At 41.9% G+C, this 13102-nt stretch overlaps 1 pseudogene; it reads right to left on the bottom strand.

The window, feature by feature from the left end:
- Positions 1 to 1820: 1820 nt before the first annotated feature.
- On the bottom strand, positions 1821 to 2300 carry LOC129627055 (TP53-regulated inhibitor of apoptosis 1-like; annotated as a pseudogene).
- Between the last annotated feature and the right edge of the window lie 10802 nt (positions 2301 to 13102).

The following is a 13102-nucleotide window of genomic DNA, read 5'->3' as shown; positions in this document are numbered from 1 at the left end:
TAGATTTAACTATTGATAACACTTTGCCACAGGCTTTACAGGTGGCTCCATGGTAAAGAATCTGTCTGCCAATGCAGGAGATGCAGGTTGGATCCCTGGGTTGGGAAGATGCCTTGGAGAAAGAAATGGCAACCCACTCCAGTATTCTCGCCTGGGAAATCCCATGGACGGAGGAGCCTGGTGGGCTACAGTCCATGGGGTTGCAAAAGAGTTGGGCATGACTTAGTGACTAAACATTTTGCAACGTGCCATAATTGCTTAACCTCTCTCTTTCACTCTGTGACTGATACATGTCTACATGTCTACATGTTTAAGTTTTGTTTCCTGTGTCATTTGAAAATCAGGTGCAAATATCACAACTCCACCCCTACATAATTCAGCCTGTATTTCCTAAGAATAAAGATGTCTTCTGTAGAATGACAGTCTCCCACTGAAGAAAAATTAACGGTAATCCTTTAACGTCACTTAATGTTCAGTCCCAAGTTCAACTTTCCTCAGTTATCCCTAAAATGTGTTTTGTACCTTATGTAATTCAAGCCAGAATCCAATCGAGTTGCATATATGGCACTTGGTTTTATGTTTCTTTGGTCCTTTTAAATTCAGGACATTCTCCCAATTTGTTTTTCTTTTTTTTTAATGACAGAAACTAAATGTTACAATTTATTCTGTTTTCATGATTACAGGCGTTACAGGGCAGGGTGAGTAAACAAGGCGAGTCAAGTGACCTTTTTTCTCTCCCCACTCCCCATTTAATCATATGCAGCATTTTGGCATTTTTATGATAAACAGGTGGACTTAATTCATTGACTTAAGTTGAAAGCTGGCAGCAGTAAATCTTTGTAATTTAGGATCTTCTTCCAGAGCCACTCCAAGGATTTTAATTCCTGAAGTACACCATGCGTTCTGAAATGGTGTTCACTGCAGCATTCACGGGAGAAGGCAATGGCACCCCACTCCAGTGCTCTTGCCTGGAAAATCCCATGGATGGAGGAGTCAGATAAGCTGCAGTCCATGGGGTCGCTAAGAGTTGGACATGACTGAGCGACTTCACTTTCACTTTTCACTTTCATGCATTGGAGAAGGAAATGGCAACCCACTCCAGTGTTCTTGCATGGAGAATCTCAGGGACGGAGGAGCCTGGTGGGCTGCCGTCTATGGGGTCACACAGAGTAGGACACGACTGAAGTAACTTAGCAGCAGCAGCAGCAGCATTCATGAAGCTTTCATGTCTTAATAGGAAATCTGACACCACTAGTTAAGGTAGGGAACTGTTGAAAGCCATCTTCCTCTTGGCTAACTCAGTCCACCAGCAATCATAGTAAAATGACTATATAAAAATAAAACTGTGCTCCCAAGCATCGACTGGAACTGTTGTGCTGGGGACCCTTTCTGGAGTATTAGCTTCCTCAGAGAAAAGAGATCTTAACCAGTTGCTTCCATGAACAAATAACCCCTAGAGTGTATGTAATGTCCTTCAAAGAATGACTCAGGGTCAGGCAACCTTAGTCATCCTGACAAGCTTATGCATGTTCTCCTACAAGATATATTTAAAACTGATCCCAGACCAAGTATTGCAACCCTAATCCCAAATAATCCCATTATTTAGAACATGGAGTTCCTACTGAGATGTCAAAGCCAGAAATCTCAAAGCAAAGTGATGGTTCATTATCTTTTAAAAATGAGAGAAAAATAGCAAGGAAGAAAGGAAACTCCTCCCTCCTAAATTCATCAAATCAATGCTCTCTTCAGTTTTAATTGACACGATCCAGAGACCTCAATTTCCTGATTTGAGGAGTCCGCTCTCAAGGTGACAGTCAAGGTCAAGAAGAGCTTTCAGGCTTTTCTTTGCCATGGCCCATGAACTCCAGTCCTTCAATAGGAATCTCCTTCTCCTTTATTGCTTTCTGGATACACTGCCGGTAGTGCATGAAGAGGTTGGGCAAACCCAGTGATTGAAGCACTGGATGTACTTGAGCTTTGTGTAGGTGCAAGCCTCCCCTCGGAGAAGGCCATGGCACCCCTCTCCAGTACTCTTGCCTGGAAAATCCCATGGCAGAGGAGCCTGGTAGGCTGCAGTCCATGGGGTCGCTACCAGTCGGACACGACTGAGCGACTTCACTTTCACTTTTCCCTTTCATGCGTTGGAGAAGGCAATGGCAACCCACTCCAGTGTTCTTGCCTGGAGAATCCCAGGGATGGGGAAGCCTGGTGGGCAGCCGTCTATGGGGTCGCAGAGAGTTGGACACGACTGAAGCGACTTAGCAGCAGCAGCAGCAGCAAGCCTCCCCTATGCTGCTCATGGTGTCAACGTCCTCCCAATTTGTTTTTTTCACTGAGTTTTTCTTTTGAATTATTCTGATATGCTTCCTCATTATGTCATTTATATTGCTCCTCTTATCTCTGCATTTCTTATAAACTTCAAAATTGGATTTAGAAGTTTAAAGAGATTCATGTTAAATCTCTTTGGCAAGAATGTTTCATAAGTAGTATATTTTACCTTATGTCTCCTTTTATCATTGTTGTCCAGTTGCTAAGTTGTGTCCGACTATCTGTGACCCCATGGACTGCAGCACGCCAGGCCTCCCTGTCCTTAAGTATCTCCCAGAGTATGATCAAACTCATGTCCATCGAGTCCATGATGCCATTCAACCATCTCATCCTCTGTCATCCCCTTCTTCTCTTGCCTTCAATCTTTCCCAGCATCAGGGTCTTTTACAATGAATCAGCTCTTCACATTAGGTGGCCAAAGTATTGGAGTTTCAGCTTCAACATCAGTCCTTCCAATGAATATTCAGGACTGATCTCTTTTGGGATTGACCGGGTGGATCTCCTTGCAGTCCAAGGGAATATCAAGAGTCTTCTCCAATACCACAGTTCAAAATCATCAATTCTTTGGTGCTCAACCTTCTTTACGGTCCAACTCTCACATCCATACATGACTACTGGAAAAACCATAGCCTTGACTAAATGGATCTTTGTTGGCAAAGTAGTATCTCTGCTTTTTATACACTGTCTGGATTTGTCATAGCTTTTCTTCAAAGAAGCATCTGTCTTTTAATTCCATGGCTACAGTCACCGTCTACAGTGATTTTGGACCCCAAGAAAATAAAATCTGTCATTGTTTCCACTTTTTCCCCATCTATTTGCCATGAAGTGATGGAACCATATGCCATGACCTTAGTTCTTTGAATGTTGAGTTTCAAGACAGCTTTTCCACTCTCCTTTCACCTTCATCAAGAGCCTGAGGGATCAGAGGGATTTAATCTGCATATCTGAGGTTGTTGATATTTCTCCTGGCAATCTTGATTTCAGCTTGTGCTTCATCCAGCCCAGCATTTTGCATGATGTACTCTGCATATAAGTTAAATAAGCAGAGTGACAATATACAGCCTTGACGCACTCCTTTCCCAATTTGGAACCATTCCATTGTTCCATGTCCAGTTCTAACAGTTGCTTCTTGACCTGCATACAGGTTTCTCAGGAGGCTGGTAAGGTGGTCTGGTTTTCCCATCTCTTTAAGAATTTTCCACGGTTTGTTGTGATCTATACAGTCACAGGCTTTAGAATAGTCAAAAACAATAGATGTTTTTATGGAATTCTCTTGCCTTTTCTATGATCCAACGGATGTAGACAATTTGATCTCTGGTTCCTCTGCCTTTTCTAAATCCAGCTTGAACATCTGGAAGTGCTCGGTTCATGTACTGTTGAAGCCTAGCTTGAAGGATTTGGAGCATTACCTTCCTAGCATGTGAAATGAGCATAATTGTATGGTAATTTGAACATTCCTTGGAATTGTCTTTCTTTGGATTTGGAATGAAAGCTGACCTTTTCCAGTTCTGTGGCCGTTGCTGAGTTTTCCAAATTTGCTGGCATATTGACTGCAGCACTTTAACAACATCATCTTTTAGGATTTGAAATAGCTCAGCTGGAATTCCATCACCTCCACTAGCCTTGTTCATAGTAATGCTTCCTATGGCCCACTTGACTTCCCACTCCAGGATGTCTGGCTCTAGGTGAGTGACCACACCATCATGGTTATCTGGGTCATTAAGACCTTTTTTGAATAGTTCTTTTGTGTATTCCTGCTGCCTCTTCTTAATCTCTTCTGCTTCTGTTTTGTCCATACTGTTTCTGTCCTTTATTGTGCCCATCTTTGCATGAAATGTTCCTTTGATAGCTCCAGTTTTATTGAAGAGATCTCTGGTCTTTCCCATTCTGTTGTTTTCTTCTTTCTTTGCATTCTTCATGTAAGGCTTTCTTATCTCTCCTTGCTATTCTCTGAAACTCTGCATTCAGTTAGGTATATCTTCTGCTTTTGCTTATCTTTTCTCAGCTATTTGTATGGCCTCCTCAGACAACTGTTTTGCCTTCCTGCAATTCTTTTTCTTTGGGATGGTTTTGATCACCAACTCTTGTACAATGTTTCAAACCTCCATGAATAGTTCTTCAGGCACTCTTGCTACCAGATCTAATCCCTTGAATCCATTTGTCACTTCCACCATATAATCATAAGGAATTTGATTTAGGTATACCTGAATGGTCTAGTGGTTTTCCCTACTTTCTTCAATTTATGGCTGAATTTGGCAACAAGGAGCTAATGATCTGAGCCACAGTCAGCTCCTGGTCTTGTTTTTGCTGACTTTATAGAGCTTTGCCATCTTCAGTTGCAAAGAATATAATCAATCTGACTTCAATATTGACCATCTGGTGATGTCTGTGTGTAGTCTTCTCTTGTGTTGTTGGAAGAGGGTGTTTGCCATGACCAGTGTGTTCTCTTGGCAAAACTCTGTTAGCCTTTGCCCTGCTTCATTTTGTACTCCAAGGTCAAACTTGTCTGTTACTCCAGGAATCTCTTAACTTTCTGCTTTTGGATTGCAGTCCCCTAATGAAAGGGATATCTTTTTTTGGTGTTAATTCTAGAAGATCTTGTAGGTCTCCATAGAACCGGTCAACTTCAGCTTCTTTGGCATTAGTGGTTGGGGCATACACTTGGGTAACTGTGATGATGAATGGTTTGCCTTGGAAACAAAATGAGATCATTCTGTCATTTTCGAGACTGAACCCAAGTACTGCATTTCGGACTCTTTCATTGACTATGATGGCTACTCCATTTCTTCTAAGGGATTCTTGCCCATAGTAGTAGCTACAATGGTCATCTGAATTAAATTCGCCCATTCCTGTCCATTTTAGTTTGCTGATTCCTAAAATGTTGATGTTCACTCTTGCCATCTCTTGTTTGACCACTTCCAATTTACCTTGATTCACAGACCTAACATTCCAGGTTCCTATGTAATATTGTTCTTTACAGCACTAGACTTTACTTTCACCACCAGACATATCCACAACAGCCTTGTTTGTGCTTTGACCAGCGTCCTTTTATTAGGGAGGCTTCTTTTTTATTCTCAGAGACGCCATAGTGGACTTTCCCATAAGTGTCCTTGTCCAGAGGAGGTAGACATGCATGGTCCTGGGCCAGTCCCTGGGGATGTACCTGTGCAGACTGAGGACGGTACCTGGCCCCTTTGACACCTGTACAAAGAGGTTTGTCTGGTGGAGGAAGCAGACAGTGCTTTCTCCTGCCCCCTTCTGTGTTCCACTGGTACCATCTTCACCTCATGTCTGACATCCACCGCTTCTCTCGACTTCCACTACTACACCTGTCCAAGTCGCCAACAGCTCTGGCCCGGTTTGCAGCCATGAACTCCTAACCCATCCCACTGTTTCAAATCTATTCACCACAGAGTCATCAGAGTTGTCTTTTAAAACCCAAGTCCCGTTATGTCAACTCCCTGTCGTTCCTTAAATGGCTCCATTATGTCATTCCTTAAATGGCTTCCCAGCACACTTATGATAAAATCCTCCACTCTCAACCTAGCCTACAAAACATCACATCATTTGGCTCCTGCTCACCTCTCCAGTCTCAAACGGTCCACCCTCTTGCACACTCAATGCCAGCTACACAGGCATTTACTCTGTTCTTCGTGTGTGCTTTACTGATTCAGGACTTCTGTACATGAAGGTACACCTTATGGGATGCTACCCCACCCCTCCTTCCTTTGGCAGTAGAATATAGCAGTTGTTACAGCTCAGTTATGCCCTCCTGCCCTCTCATTCATATGTTGAAGTCCAAACCTCCAGTACTTCAGAATCTGACTTTTAGAGACAGGGTCTTGAACAAGGTGATTCCAGGTAAAATGAGATCATCAGGGTGAACCCTAATCTAATATAACTGGTGCATTCATAAAAGATGAGATTAGGACACAGACACACCCAGAGGGAAGACCCTGTGAAGATACAGGCAGGAGGCGGCCATCCAGAAGCCAAGGAGAAAGGCCTCAAAAGACATCAGCTCTGCTAGTACCCTGATTAGGATAGCTAGCCTCCATAAAGGTGAGAAAATAAATTTCTGTTGTTTAAGCCCACCCTGTCTGGGGTATATTGTTAGGCAGTCCTAGGAAACCAACATAGTAGTTAAGCAGTTGAGTTCTAGAGTAACCTTCCCAAGTGTAAATCCTGCCTCTGCCAATTTCTAGCAAATGGTTCAAACTTTTCTTGTCTTAGTTTCTTTTTCTGTAAAATAGGGATGATAACAAGAGTACCAATAGAGTGACAATCATCTAGTATGCTCCAGAGCAAGGGGTTTCCTGGGATGCAGGATTCTCAGTGCTTAAACCTGAATCAAGAGCATACAAGCTCAGTTGTGTCCAACTCTTTGCAACCCCAGGAACTGTAGCCCACCAGGTTCCTCTGTCCATGGAATTCTCCAGGCAAGGATACTAGAGTGGGGTGCCATTCCCTAAAACCTGAATGATCACCCTAAACTAAATATGGCTGTTGTGAGATTGAATGAATATCTAGGAGAATGTCTAATATCTGGTAAGCACTCAATAAGTAACAGGTATTGTTATTATCATTAACTATATTTCAAATCTCAGTTTAACTATCACTTTCTCTTCCTGTAGTCATGTATGGATATGAGAGTTGGAATGTGAAGAAGGCTGAGCGCCGAAGAATTGATGCTTTTGAACTGTGGTGTTGGAGTAGACTCTTGAGAGTCCCTTGGACTGCAAGGAGATCCAACCAGTCCATTCTGAAGGAGATCAGCCCTGGGATTTCTTTGGAAGGAATGATGCTAAAGCTGAAACTGCAGTACTTTGGCCACCTCATGTGAAGAGTTGACTCATTGGAAAAGACTCTGATGCTGGGAGGGATTGGGGGCAGGAGGAGAAGGGGATGACAGAGGATGAGATGGCTGGATGGCATCACTGACTCGAAGGACGTGAGTCTGAGTGATCTCTGGGAGTTGGTGATGGACAGGGAGGCCTGGCGTGCTGTGATTCATGGGGTCGCAAAGAGTCGGACACGACTGAGCGACTGATCTGATCTGATCTGATCACTTTCTCAGAAATACTTTTCTTGACCACATAATCTAGGTTAGGCTCCTAGTTAAATTCTTCCATAGTATATGGTTCTTATTAATTAGGGGTTCTGAATATCCATTTTCTTCATTTTCAATAATAATGGGACCCCTGATTTCTAATGGCACATGTCTGCAGAAATAAAGACTATTTCCAGCTTTTGTTGTAGAAAATTACATTCTAATCAATGGGATATGAGTAGATGGGATATGTGCAAATGTTAGGTTGTGCCATTAAAGCAGAGGGTTCTTAACCCAAGGAAGCTGTGGATAGAATTCACAGTGGTCTATAACCTTGAGTAGGACAAAACCCAAAAAATCTATATCTGTATTTTTACTAACTGCTAACTAAAATTTATCATTGGTTTCAATTACAAATATAGGCAACAAAGTGCAAAAGTATTGGAAGTAATCATGATCTTGTCACCAAATGAAATTGCAAATAGTCTTTTGTGTTGTTTATGTTCATCATGACTATGACACTTGAAATCAGACTCACTGCTAAATATCATTTAATGTTGAGGAAGCACATCTATTGTTACATGCCATGGCACAAAAATGACTAAGGAACTCCCAGAAGAGAAGGGCGTTGTGCCCTTTCCCCTTTGACTCTTACTGCTGACTGGTACATAGACTAGCAAGAGGCCATCTTGGACATGGAGGTAGGAACTGTACCCTTCGGATGATGGAACAACCAGACTGAAAAAGCCAAGGTGTCTGGGATCCTGGAATCTCCGTGCAACCCTAGATTGCTTATACCGGAACTGGTACTTGAAAGAAGAATAAATGTCTACTTTGTTTACAGCCGTGTTATTTTGTATCTTCATCTGAGCAGTGGAATCTATATTATTAGTACAACAGTTACCACATTTTCTAATTGCATATTTAGTTGTGATGATATTTGTTTGTGTAAGTGTTTTTACCACTAAGAATAAGTTCTTGGAGGACGTGGAGCACATTTATTCATTCTGGAATCCTAGCAACTAGTACACTGTAGACACAGAGTAGATTCTCAATAAATGTTTCAAAATGAATGAAACAATAGCATAAGAAAATGCGCATCAGCATGTGAGGCTACTCAAATAACACTGCACAGGCAGTATGTAAAAACAAGTAAAAAGCCTATGCAGAAAGAAAGAGATTGGAAGAAAATACAAAATGTGGATAGTAACTGTTTGAATCATAGGTTTTAGCATGATTTTTTTCTCCTACATTTGCCTATATTTTCCAAATCTCCCTTAATGAGATTTTTTTAAAAAGAAAAAATACATATAATCAAAAATATGTAACAGAACAAAGTGGACTGAGGAGAAGTTAGTTGATCCCTGAGAGCCATGGAGAAGCTGGAGGAGATGGGTGCCGTATTGTCGTCTGGGGAGATTTAACCAAGTGTGGTCTGGCGCCGACCATTCACTATACACTCAAGGTGTCATATAAAAGCCAATAAGTGGGCTTCCCTGGTGGTACAGTGGATAGGAATCTGTCTCCAATGCACCCCTGCACCACAGGTTCGATCCCTGGTCCAGGAAGATTCCACATGCTGCGGAGCAGCTCAGCCCATGCACCTGAACTACTGGAGCCCTCGCTCTAGAGCTCATGCTTTGCAACAAGAGAAGCCACTGCAGTGAGGATCCCCGCTCACCGCAACCAGAGAAAGCTCTAGGGCAGCAACGGAGACCCTAGCGCAACCATAATAAATAAAAGAAAGACTTCAGTAAAAAAATAAAAGCCAGTAAGTCAGCCTGACTCTTATTATAAAAAGTGAAACTCACTTCTTAACAGAGGCCATGTAAAAAATAAGAAGTGATGTAATATTCTGGAACAATGATGCACAGCTCTTTACAATGTAGCAATAACCACAGGACAATCTTTATTGAGCTGAAGCTTGGAAATAAATGCTACTATATTTCATTCACAGCTACACAGATGGATCAGTTATAACCACCAGGGAGAGAGTCATAAACTCAAAGATGACAAAGTAAGCAACTGTCACTGCTAAAGGCCAAGTTAACAAATTGTGCTTCTGTGATCATTTATTTTTTAATGTTAATTTTTGGGTTAAGCACTGAGCTTCTGCCTTGATATAACCTTAAATGAAGAAAAATGCATGCATATTTCAAATATATTGACTTTAATATCAAGAAATTACACTATGGAAATATTTTCATGTACTCACAATTCTAAAAAAATTAACTTCATTATTAGTAATAGATGTTCAATAAATGTTAGTGACAATGTGTTATCCACAGAATAATTTTAAAACGTCTTAATTTTCCTCTATCCCGTTAACTGAAATTGTGCTTTCAGGTTTAAATATCTACAGGCTCAAAAAAAAAAAAAGTCTACAGGCTCATAACATTTATGAGAAATGGTTATATTTTTTGATATAGTTTGATCTGCCTGGAGACAGGAAAAGAAACGGGTCCATCATAAAGATGTGAAACTGGGTACTGGAAACAAAACAAAAGAGAAGTTAATGATAACAAATGATAACTGTTAAAAAATAATTTTTAACAAAACTTTATAGTCTTGATTCTCACACAGATATAAAATCAACACATGTTAAAAATTTCAGGACTTCTCTGGTTGTCCTGTGGTTAAGAATCTGCCTGCCAATGTAGGGGACACTGGTTTGAATCCTGGTTGGGGAAGATTCCCCATGCCTTGGGGCAACTAAGCCCACACGCCGCAACTACTGAAGCCCAGCACACCATAGGGCCCACACTCTGCGACAAGATAAGCCACCACAATGAGACGCCCAGGTGTATCAACTAGACAATAGTCCCAACTCCCTGCAACTAGAGAAAGCCTGCATGCAGCAACCGTGACCCATCATAGCCAAAAATTAAAAAAAAAAATTAAAAATTAAAAATTTAACTTCATTAATTTGTGGGAGAACCAGTAAGATCTTAAAACCAATTCGAAGAAGTATTCAAACTACCAGACATATATAGGCAGTCAGGAAGCTTAAGTCAATCTGTTTAATAGATGAGAAACGGGTAAAATCAGACAATAACCACAGAACACTAATCGACTCAATCTCCTACGGATATAATCTGCATAAGTCACAGACAAGAATTATTTGCATTCTCAATATTCTGCCACTTACAGAATTATGAAACAGTTCAAAGACAGTGAAAAGCACAAAGAACCCATAAAATCAGGCAACCTGGACAGTGTCTAACTTTCCATTAAGACACCCAGAAATCTTTTTGGTCGTTTTAAAGTCTTTCTTAATGTTTTCCCTACATAGATGGCTTGTTTTGAGTGCTATTTATGGGCCAGGCATTGCCCTGGATGCCTTAAAGGTATTAACTTATTTAATTCTCACAAGAACTTTGGCTTCTATTACTATTACCATTTCACAGTGGAGGAATCTGAAGCACAAGAAAAGGTCATTCAAAGTCACAGAGATAACAGGAAGTAGAGCCAGGATCTGATTCCAGGTAGTTTTGGTGTCATGGATGTGAATATATGAAGAAAAAAGAATTGATAAGACCTGACCAGTTAGATTACATTAGTTATACAAGAAAGACTAGGTAACAATGATTCCAAAGTGTTTCCCCTGGTTGTGAGAAGGTGCACACTCTCCAGACAAAAAGACTATCAGTTGAGATTGAAAAGTCCAGCTAGGCAGGAGACCAGAATTGCAGGTGGAGATAAGTGATTTTTTTTTTTTTTTAATTGAGCAGGTTTAAACTTAGTGCTAAAGCACAGAAGCCCAAAGAGAAAAGAGAACATTATGCAGGAGGGACTGAGATCCTGTATAGGCTGAAGACAGACTGTGTCAGGGAAGAAAACCAAAGCAGAGTGAATTGGCTGGAGTTCTTGGGTCCACACAAGCTGGAATCAAGATTGCCGGGAGAAATATCAATAATCTCAGATATGCAGATGACACCACCCTTATGGCAGAGAGTGAAGAGGAACTAAAAAGCCTCTTGATGAAAGTGAAAGTGGAGAGTGAAAAAGTTGGCTTAAAGCTCAACATTCAGAAAACGAAGATCATGGCATCCGGTCCCACCACTTCATGGGAAATAGATGGGGAAACAGTGGAAACAGTGTCAGATTTTATTTTTCTGGGCTCCAGAATCACTGCAGATGGTGACTGCAGCCATGAAATTAAAAGACGCTTACTCTTTGGAAGGAAAGTTATGACCAACCTAGATAGCATATTCAAGAGCAGAGACATTACTTTGCCAGCAAAGGTTCCTCTAGTCAAGGCTATGGTTTTTCCTGTGGTCACGTATGGATGTGAGAGTTGGACTGTGAAGAAAGCTGAGCACCAAAGAATTGATGCTTTTGAACTGTGGTGTTGGAGTAGACTCTTGAGAGTCCCTTGGACTGCAAGGAGATCCAACCAGTCCATTCGGAAGGAGATCAGCCCTGGGATTTCTTTGGAAGGAATGATGCTAAAGCTGAAACTGCAGTACTTTGGCCACCTCATGCGAAGAGTTGACTCATTGGAAAAGACTCTGATGCTGGGAGGGATTGGGGTCAGGAGGAGAAGGGGATGATAGAGGATGAGATGGCTGGATGGCATCACTGACTCGATGGACGTGAGTCTGGGTGAACTCCGGGAGTTGGTGATGGACAGGGAGGCCTGGCATGCTGTGATTCATGGGGTTGCAAAGAGTCGGATACGACTGAGCGATTGATCTGATCTGATCTGATCTTGGGTCCACAAAAGCAGAACTCTCTCCCTTGGATTTAAGGAGAATCATTAAGCTGGAGTTACAAATGCTTGGGTTGAGGCTGAAAGGTAAACAGAGGCTATTGTCATGGAGGAGCTTTATCCAACACTCAGCAAAGTTTGTCAGTCAGGAAAGGATCATGATCAGAAGTACATTTTAGAAAGAGCTAGTGTGGCTCCTTGGAAGAAAAGCTATGACCAACCTAGACAGCATGTTAAAAAGCAGAGACATTACTTTGCTGACAAAGGTTTGTCTAATCAAAGCTATGGTTTTTCTGAAAGTAGTCTTGTGTGGATGCGAGAGTTGGACCCTAAAGAAAGCTAAGCGCTCAAGAATTGATGCTTTTGAACTGTGGCGTTGAAGAAGACTCCTGAGAGTCCCTTGGACTGAAAGGAGATCCAACCAGTCAATCCTAAAGGAAATCAGACCTGAATATTCATTGGAAGGACTGATGCTGAAACTGAAACTCCAGTACTTTGGCCACCTGTTGTGAAGAGAGGACTCATTGGAAAAGACCTCGATGCTGGGGAAGAATTATGGCAGGAGGAGAAGGGGACGACAGAGGATGAGATGGTTGGATGGCATCACAGTCTCGATGGACATGAGTTTGAACAAGCTCCGGGGAGATGGTGATGGACAGGGAGGCCTGGCGTGCTGCAGTCCATGGGGTCGCAAAGAGTCGGACACTAACTGAGCGACTGAACTGAACTGAAGAGTGTGGCGGCATCAGGAAACGTCTGGTCAAACCTGGACGCAGGAGGTGTTACTTGGATCCAGATGTAAGCAGCTTGGACCAGGTCTCAGGTCCTGGCAACTAGACTCAACCGTAACATTTGACCGGCCTGAGGTTAAGAGGGCCTAAGGAGGCTCACATGCCATGTGAATAATTGTTTAAAAGATATAAATCAAGCTAGTAAACTGTCAAATTATTCTCCATTCTCTTATCTCGATAAACACATCTTCAGGAGGGCCTGGAAGGGAAGGGGAGAGCCTG

This window comes from Bubalus kerabau, chromosome 14, assembly GCF_029407905.1.
Source record: "Bubalus kerabau isolate K-KA32 ecotype Philippines breed swamp buffalo chromosome 14, PCC_UOA_SB_1v2, whole genome shotgun sequence".
Classification (NCBI taxonomy): domain Eukaryota; kingdom Metazoa; phylum Chordata; class Mammalia; order Artiodactyla; family Bovidae; genus Bubalus; species Bubalus kerabau.
The sequence above is the reverse complement of the archived record's forward strand: the minus strand, read 5'-3'. Positions and strand labels throughout refer to the sequence as shown.